This window comes from Gadus chalcogrammus, chromosome 4 (assembly GCF_026213295.1).
Source record: "Gadus chalcogrammus isolate NIFS_2021 chromosome 4, NIFS_Gcha_1.0, whole genome shotgun sequence".
Taxonomy (NCBI): domain Eukaryota; kingdom Metazoa; phylum Chordata; class Actinopteri; order Gadiformes; family Gadidae; genus Gadus; species Gadus chalcogrammus.
In genome coordinates, this window is record NC_079415.1 from 29,179,409 (window position 1) to 29,189,408 (window position 10,000).

General features: G+C 44.9%; 1 pseudogene; it reads right to left on the reverse strand.

Annotated features, from left to right (window-relative positions):
• Positions 1-10,000, reverse strand: part of LOC130380981 (leucine-rich repeat flightless-interacting protein 2-like) — a 17,959-nt pseudogene that overhangs the window by 3,624 nt on the left and 4,335 nt on the right.

Here is a 10,000-nt window from a genome sequence, read left to right on the forward strand (position 1 = left end):
GCAGTGCGTTGCGGTTAGCCTTTATCTTCTCCAGGCGCTTGGAGGTGGCTGTTGCTCACCTCCACCTCCTCCACACGGTCCAGGGCTGCCCTCAGCTGAGAGGGACAGAAAGACAGACAGACGGAGACACAGACAGCAGATGGAGAGACAGAGAGACCAGAGAGGTAAGTAGGGCCTATGTATCTTTATTCTTCTAAACACACCAAAAAAGACAACAATTGTGAAACGTACTACAGATACCTAGGGGAGTGTATGGATGATAGGTAGAGACAGAAGACAGTAAACCTGGTATAGAGAGAGCGAGAGGACATCTTACCTCTCGCTGTAGTTTGCGTTTCTCCACCTTAAGTTCGTCCTCCACCTTTTCGGCACTTTCCGACGCCGTCTTGTAGCGCGACACCTGGCCCTCCAGCCGTATGATCTGCAGGGAAAGGTCAAAGGTTAACAGAAGCGTATTGTCTTTATTTTCTGGAGTTTCATGCATTTCATGATTCATGCTTTGCAAAGTGAACTTTATTTCAGCCTGCTAAATACTTGGAGAAACTACCAATGCTGTGTTGTGTGTGGACCCCAGGAAGACTAGTGGACTAGAACTCATGCGGTTCATTTATGTACAAATGACAAATGATACAAATGAGTAAGATGTAGGACAAGGTGTTTCGTACGTTCTGCTCCTGAGCGGTCACTTCCTGTTCTGATTTCACCAGTTTGAATTTGAGATCGCTGATTTGTCGGTTGGCGTCCCCTGTGTCAAGAGCAAAGAGCACCACGTCAACGCCGACCAGCTCCAGCATAAAACATTTGGCTATGGATAGAAACATGGAAAGAGAATAGGGTTGAGTGAATGATTCAAAAGTCAATTCAAGGATCTAATCAGATTCTGTGCAAACAGAATCTCTATTACTAAATTATTAGATTACTAAATTATTACAAGATTATTAGAAAACTTTGTTTTTTTAAGTTTCGGGGGAATGGGGGCTCACTCTGCAGGTCCAGGATGTGGGGGTCTAGGCCGTTCTCGAGGAGGTCATCATCGCCTTCGGCAACCGGAATCTCTGATCCGTTTTTCTGCCTCTGGTCCAACTGAGACTTCAGACGCCTGACCTGTTAGACAGACGGCACACACACACACACACACTTATACTCAATTACCATTTCATATTTACAACCCTAACAACACAGACAGACAAACACTTATGTAGAACTGCAAGCATTACCGTAGAACATAGATCATTTTAACACTCACCTGATCTTGTAGACTCTCCCGTTCGTCAACAAGCTTCTTCAGTCGCAGCTCTGAAGGCATGATGATAGAAGACATCAGGTGTGTGATTCAACAATTTACATGTAGATGCATTACAGTACATTATGAAACACACATGCAAATTTAGAAAATCCTGCAATTGGTATTAAAGATCACAATATAAATGGATAGAATCAATTAATTAAAAGGAACCAGAAATCATCAAACACATTCATAAGTGTTTATTATGAGCCATGCATGAGTGTAACGCCATGAATCATGAGATTGATTTGTTCTGATTTTGATTAGAATGAGAGACCGGTTGCCCTTACCACGTTCATGTGATGTGAGAGAGCTGGACCACTAGTTTTACAATAAACTTTGTTAAATGTTATAATCAAAGTACAATTTGGGTGACCAATCCTTCAGCTAGGTTCAGACAGCTGCTGTCTTAATTTACGTCCCTCATTATCCTTCTCTAAGTGGTCATAATTGTCATTTGTGTTCATTGCATTTAATAACATTAATTAATATCAAATGAACAAATATCCACATAAAACAGCAAACTAGGAATTGAAGAATTTGTTGCACAAATGCACACAGACATTCACATTTGTTCTTATTTTTTTATTTATTGAAAATCAAAATAAACACATGATACAAACAAAACAAACATATTATGATAGTCTCACTGAGAGTGATACAACACTTAGACATCAAACTAATGATTGATGAAAGGTTTTAAAATTAAATTAGCAAAACACACACACACATACAAATCCATACAATTAATTAAACAATAAATTAATAAAGTTGTATCGTATCGTATATTGTATCGATGACACATATTGACAGATTTGTACGTCTAGGATATGCTGCAGCCCTTTTGTTTCTTCTCTCGTTATAAGAAAGGCCCTTCCTTCCTTGCTGTTGTTTAACACACACTGGCAGCAGAGAGGTTTCTCCTTCTTGAACAAAGACCTCTACTATCGGCTGTAATATGGGTTAGCTCCAGCTGTGCTGTCGATCTGTGTTTTGCTGTCGCCTCTGTTCCAGCTAGCAAGTTCGCTTCCACACAACTGTCCAGTAATCCAATGGAATCTTCTTTGCGATGCCAGTTACTTAGCCTTGACGGGTGTGCGGTTATCCCAGCTGCCTTTTGACACTCTTTCAAGTGTTTCTCACAAAGGGGACGGTTTATCATGGCCAATTCCGGAATGACCATTTCCTGAATTTCCGGAATGACCATTTCCTGAAATTCATAGACGAGCATTTCTATACCACTCTTTGCCCTTTGTGGCCTTTGTCCAACATGTTTGGACGTTATCAGTCGGAATCGGTGCCGTTTGGGTTTGGTTTCCTGACCTTTGGACCAAACGTCGGTCTTTGATGAAGAGTCCTGTGGGGACCATCTCGTCACAATCGGTCGCCGTCTTTAACTCCCCCTGGGGTTTCTGATTCCCGGGGTCTTCCGCTCCTAAAAGCTCTAGCTCTACTCTGGGTCCGCCACTCAAGGGGGTTCTTTCAACCTCTTGGTTGCCATTTCTCATAACCCTCGAACTCTTCTGCCGGACTCCACCGATGACTCCAAATAAGTTACGGGTGTATTTCGTTGTGGATCTCATCTCCACTGTGGCAACATGGGACAACAATTCACTGTTGTGCAAAACGGGGACCGGAGGTTCTTGGTTCTCTGTGGAGTTAATCCTCTTCACACGAGTAGCACTATGTTCCATGGTGTCGGTGATTGGAGATCCCTGCTGAAACGGACAGGAAGGGGCTCCCCTCATATAAGGTAAGTCCTTTAATAGAAGTGCATGTGCTGCCATTTGAAAGCCATCCAGGGTATGACTTGCATCACACAAGGGCCCCTTCAAGTCACCCAAAGGACCCTGACCGACGGTGGTCTCCTCTACATTCTCCGTGTGGTTCCCTTGTATGTCCTCTAAATTCTCCATGTTATTCCCCTGTATATCCTCTACATCCTCCATGTGGTTCTGCTGTATGTCCTTCACATTCTCTGCTTTGTTCTCCCGTATATCCTCCAAATTCTCTGTGTGGTTCTCCTGTATATCCTCTAGAGTCAATAGCCACTGCTGGAATAAGAGTGGTACCTGAGGGAGGATTTTGGAGATCTTTGCAGCCATGTGGCGATCATCCATGAACCCTTTCATCATGCCCTGAACAGCCTCCCCGAGAGCGGCAGCGTAACACATCTCTGTAGGAGAGGAGGACAAGACCATTGGCTTGGAAGAGCCTACCTCAACCCTGTTCCTTGGACATTGCGAACGTGCGTCAGCGCTTGCGCCCCGTGACAGCCACAGATCCTCTGTGGGAGCATCCCTGCTATTCCCTGAGTGCAAGTCTCCACTTCTAGGAAATTCTTGGTCTTGTGGTCCAGATCCATGTATAAGGAACTCCACTTACCCTCTTTGCTAGCATGCTCCTCCCGTTGTGATAAACCTCCATCAGACCTCTTTTCACCCTTGAATGTTTGTGGACTATAGTCTGCGTGGTACAACTTAGAAGCGTCAGGCTGATGCGGGAGATCCCATGGAGTGGTTACTGTATCTCACTCAGCTTTGCCCGACGGTTTTCCCCTCCAAGCGTGGAACCGTCTACACCGGTTGGATCAGGATGTTGCACAAACACGACATCATCAGTTACGGTGCTATTTGTGTGTGTTTGACTTCTTGGTCTGGACCAAATCCCCCCCATGTCCCAAAGACTCTCATTCTTCACAATTGGGCACTCTTCCTCTAAGGTTATTTCAAGAGTTGATCCAAAATCGCAATGCCTTCCCCTCCTCTGGCCTGATTCTCCAAAGGGTTCCAGTCCAATGAGGAGAGGCGCTGCTCGTTCTATTTGAGTCTTTGGTTCCCCCGTGGTTTTCTGATCCAGGTTTGCTTCCTCCTCAGAAGAGCAGCACTCTCTGTAAGGTATGGGAGCGTTATAATCTTCACCGTTGGTCCATTATTTTGTTCTTGATTTTCAACAGGGATACAAGTACAAAGAACGGCCTTTTCCCGATTGACATCCTTCTCTCCACCTTCTGTGCCTTGTGTGTATGTAAAACAATCAAAATCACTTGTTTTGTCATGCTGAATATTTCCAGCATTGTTTTCTACCTCATTTCTTGTTTCCTGTTTATCTTTGCGCACGCCGTTTACTTTTAAATGAAAACAGGGATGCAAAATGGCTTTATAAGTCAAGGGTACAGTTGTGACTACAAGCCGATTCTTTTCATTCTCCCCACTTAGTAAATGTTGTTTGCCAGAAGACCCATTCAACGCCACTGCTTTGCTCTGGAGGAAGCCAGCCTCCGCAGACAGAGGAGAAACAAGCCCTGATTTATGGGCCTTCATTGGATGCTCGTAGTAATACGGATCCATTTTGTTTGAGTTTGACGCTGCATGCAAATTGGTTCCTCCAAAACAGAATTCAGCTGCTTTGTTTCTAGAGAGCCTCTCGGGGCTAAGTGACTCCTTGTTTGCCCTCTCGACGAGATGATTCCAGGTGAACTTTGTATATTTGTCATTGTGAGGCTGCACATTTGAGTCTGTCCTGTTGCAAGTACTCAGTCCTTTGGCCCTGTCCGTTTGGATCGTGTACTCTTTACCTCCCTCAGTCAGATGGTAAGGGGCGGGTTCATTTCTGATTGACTGCTTTGCTCTTCCCTCGGTTTTGATTGGATATCCACCGCGTCTGTCCGGTCCTACGGGGTACTTTTCCTTGCTCACTCTTCTGCTCGAATGGCTTTCCATCCCTATCTTTGATCTCGCGTCTGTTCCGGTGTATTCCCCGACTAGGGAACAGGGAGGTGACGGGGAAGCGTCATGTACTTTAGGGGAGATATTATCGGTTACGTTTTCCGTCAGATGGTCACTACTGCCTGTTGGTGCTCGGCCCGAGTTGAAATCTGTCTGCTGCTCTTGTATGCTGCCTGCAAGATTGTTTTGAGAAGGAGAAAATTAGAGGAGCAAGCAGAGTTTCGTCAGTTCAGAGTCAGACCGGATCAGAGGACAAGCCTCATCCATTCTGATTGGTTGGAGAATAGATTAAGATGGACAATTATGGGGTAATTGGAGAGAAGGACAAACAAAAACAGAGCGAAGGTGCTGAGAAAAAGACAGGTGTTGAAAGAGGATGAAGATTGAACACAAAGATTTATCAGAATTATTAATTGATCACGAAGGGATCTGAGGAGAAAATACAATTATAGTGTAGTACAACATAGTTCAGGTTCAAGTACATTATCAAGCACACTTCTCTAAAGACTGATGTTGCAAACCCACCCTTAAAGTTCCCATGGCATGAAAATGTCACTTTATGAGGTTGTCTATCGTTAATATGAGTTGCCCTAGACTGCCGATGGTCCCCCAGTAGCTAGTAATGGCGTTAGATGTAAAAGGCAGAGCTACCCTGCTCTGCCTCTGTGTGTGTGTGTGTGTGTGTGAATACACACTCTGTAACGCAAGTGTTGTACACTTCTTTGTTATTTGGATAACCGTTCTGCTGTTGGTGTTATGGTTCATAACACGTCGGTTCTTTGACGTCTCTGGTATTTCCACAACTGGACTCGTAGTGGGGTTATCTCAGCCATGGTTGAGAAGGAATTGGGGGAAAGGAACTTTGGCTTTGACTCCCTGAAGTACATGAACCGCGACATGGAGGAGAAAGGGATTGTTGCCCGCAATTGTTTCCCACCGGAGCCCCGCTGCCCGGTTGCCACGAGGCACCACCACCGAGAGGCACCACCGTCGCGGGGCACCACCATTCATAGAATAAATCACGGGTTCAGGTCTCAGAATTAGAGATGCCAGAAATACCCACATAACATTATCTACAACTATTTGGGTAGTTGACTCAACAAATGGTAAGTAAACCTTATTTACTTGCAACTATTTCATTTAAATTAAATTAAATTACGTGAATGAACCTGACTAAACGTAACTTCAATAAAACTCGTACTTGAAACTGAATTCACAACATGAGTCACGACAGATATTTTCACCAGCAATGGTGGTGAAGACAACAACTCCCATGATCCCACGCTCCTTCACAACGTCATCAAACTACGTTTTTTGTTATTTTTTGATTGAGGGGCCCCTAGCGGCAGGCTGTACATACTATACCTTTAAGGTGCCGTTGTTCAATGGTTATTATAAAACCATACCTCCAGCTCAGAGGAGCAGAGGAGGCAGTACGTCAATTCATAAGTCAAGCATCCAACTCACCAAGCATGCTCTCTCCACCCCCAGCGAGGAGTTCCTGTGAGTCCGTGCCATCGGTCCCCATCTGGCCTGCATCACCATTGGTGGTAATCTCTGGTGACAACTCTATTCCATGTTTCTATTGGGAAACCATAAAATAGCACATGTTGAACAAATATTTAACGTGTGAGTAGAAAGAAATCAAGTCAAAAATGTTTGACTAGTTGACCTACTTGTGGACTATATATAGATACTGGTATATATCTATATATATAAATAACCTTTTGTATGTATATACTGTACACATATCATGTTTCTCACAGTTAATGACATCATTTTTATCCCAGTGTTTCAATTAACTGTGTCAAATTTAGCTTTGACTTGAAGTCTCATGCTCTGTTCATTAATACATATAAACCTTCAAATCAACCGTTACCTTGAGCAAATCTCTATGTAGAACCACCTCCCCCCTAAGCTGGTCTCGCTCTCCCCGCACAGAGTCTGAAAACTCCACGTGCCTTTCGAGGGCCTGACGATTGGCCGAGAAGTAGGAAGTGGCCGTGAGGGGTTGGTGCCAGAGACGTGAGCGGTGGTTAGTCAAGAATAAAGAAATACGAGAAAGAAAAAAAAGAGAAAAGCAAAGAGAAGTTAGAAGATTCAATAAGTACCTTGTCTAGGAAAGTTAGTGGCTTGATTTTTGTTAGAAAGCAATAGTGTAGAAAATAAAGTGTTTTTCTCAGTGGCGTGGTTAGCAATCATGCTAGCCAATGTCAGTTGGTTCAGCTAGTACAGTACTAGCCTTTACAGTGATGGCGTACCGCTATCTTTTTCTCCTTCCACTCCAAGGTTTCCTGGAGGTCAGTGATCTCTCTGGCACTGCCGTCTCTCGCGAGACGCATCTGAGCCACCTCCTGACCACAGGAAGTGTCCCGCACGAAGTACGTTAGGAAGTAAGGGAAGCGACAGAGGACAGAAAAGGAGGAAAGGTAGGTAAGTATGTGAGTATATGAGAGATAGGGATAGCCTGGAGCAGAAACGTTACATAGCAAGAGCAGGAATAAGTTGTTTAGTCTCACCCCAACCAGAGATGCACGAAGACGCACAAATGTGTGTGTGCGTATGTGTGCATGCGTGCGTGCGTGTCTTTCTGAGTTTGTACGTGTGTGTCTGCGTGTGTGTGTGTCTGTGTGTAAGTGTCTGCGTGCGTGCATGCGTGTGTGTGTGTGTGTGTGTGTGTGTGTGTGTGTGTGTGTGTGTGTGTGTGTGTGTGTGTGTGTGTGTGTGTGTGTGTGTGTGTGTGTGTGTGTGTGTGTGTCTGTGTGTGCTCACGTTTAGCAGTTCTTCGCTCTGTCTCAGGGTCTGCTCCACGTTCTTGAACTTGAACTGCAGGATGCCGTGGGCGTGTCTCTCCCTGTCCAACTCCTGGAAGAGAAACAGACGCCACATGACGTGTGCAGCACATCTTCCCCTCCCACACGCCACCTCAGTGGCCTTACTGGGCTCCAGGACACAGGCTGTCGAAACCGGTTCATTGCAGCGCTGAAGCTTAGAGCAGGTATTCCATGCATCCATGTCAGGGAGGGTGTGTGGTGACATGGATGGCTGGTTTAACCTGTGGTGGACCACAGGGGTGCAGCACAGTGGTGCAGCCTCACCCAGCCCCACCCAGCCCCAGAGTCCAATCAGTCTGACTCTGGGCCTCGTGAGGCTGCCTCAACCAGCCATCAGCGAAACACACTCCACAACGTGTGTATCCCTTTTATCGTACATAGCTTTATCATGTATAGACACAAAAAATATCGCACTGTTTCAAGGAGAAATATGGATAAGTGTAACTAAATGTAGCTTGGTGAGTATAAAGGTGACATATTATCCCACCAGGTGTGAGTGTGATTAGCCGTTACAAGCCGTTTGGAAAATCGGCCTCTTGTGACATCACAAGTGGGCGTGTCCACCTAGATCGATGACGGATAGATGAGTTTGCTACAGTCCACTTGGTAGGCTGGCAGACTGATCTATCCAGCACACATCTAGGTGGACACGCCCACTTGGGATGTCAGAAGTCACACCTGGTGGTATGATATATCACCTTTAAAGCATCATTTACTGCCGTTTCTTGCACACTCATGGTATGCCAGAGAGCAGAACACACTGCCTACGCAGGGTCAACCCAGGTGTCAGAAACGCGACGGGAGGCCCGTGACCTCCGCCCGTGACCTCCGCCCGCTGACCTCCGACCCGCTGACCCCCGACCCGCTGACCTTGGTCTTGTCGCCGTGCTCGCGGTGCTTCTCCCACAGCCGCTCCTCCATGTCGGCCAGCTCCTCCTTCAGCGTGTCCACCTGGTACATGAGGTAGGACTTCTCGTTGTGCAGCTGGGCGTTGGACACCATGGCTCTGCGGTACTTCTCCTCCGACTCCGCCAGAGAGTCCTGGAGCCACAACCAACCGGGTCCAGAGTGTTTAATGGGCGATATATAGAGGGGCCATCTTTTAATATAAATATATTATACAGGTAGACGATTACCATCGTTAATATAGTTATATTATAGGGATACAGAGGGGTAATTAATATATCTGTATATTAATTATACAGATATACATGGGCCCTCTTTTAATAGATATATTATAGAGGTATACAGAGGGGTCACCTTTAATTTATATATATTATAGAGATATACAGAGGGGTTATCTTTAATTTATATATATTATAGAGGTATACAGGGGCCATCTTAATCTATGTATATTATAGAGATATACAGGTGTCATTTATATCTATATATGATAGAGATGTACAGGGGTCATCTTTAATATATATATATATACATATCATGCAGATACACAGGGGCCATTATTAATATATATATATATATACAGTATATACATAATATATATATTATATATATATATATATCATAAAGATATCCATGGTCCATCATATATATATTACAGAGATATACAGGGGCCATCTTTATTGATACATATTATACAGATATACAAGGGCCATCTTTAAAATGGAACAGAATATAGATATATTATAGGTTCATATTAAATGAAAGCACACTGATTGCCTTTGAGTACCTTTATGTCCCTGATGGACGCCTCCGTCTCCACAGAGAACGACGTATCACAGCTGCCCCTGCGGGACGAAGGCCCGCCCAGCGAGGCCAGCGTGGCTGCTGATAGGGTGGAAGCTGTTCTGGAGCCCTGAGAGAAACACAGGCCCGGTCACAACCTTGTAATGGCAGGAGTGTGGATATGTCAATCTTCTCTCTCTTGATTAAGTCCATCATTTCTGTTGGTGTCTCTATGTAAATGCTTACTTTATCCAGAAAATCCCTCTCAGGTCTCTCTTCCACCTGCAAATAGTAAAAAACATGAATTAGTTGTTGATTAGGTAATGGTGTTGTTCAGGTCGCTCAGAACCTGAAACTCCTTTGAGGACTTTAGAGGATGGACCTAAGGACTGCAAAGCTGCAGCGACATGATTGGCCACCAGGGGGCATAAACGGCCTGTGTGATGTAGCAACAAGCAAGACGAGAG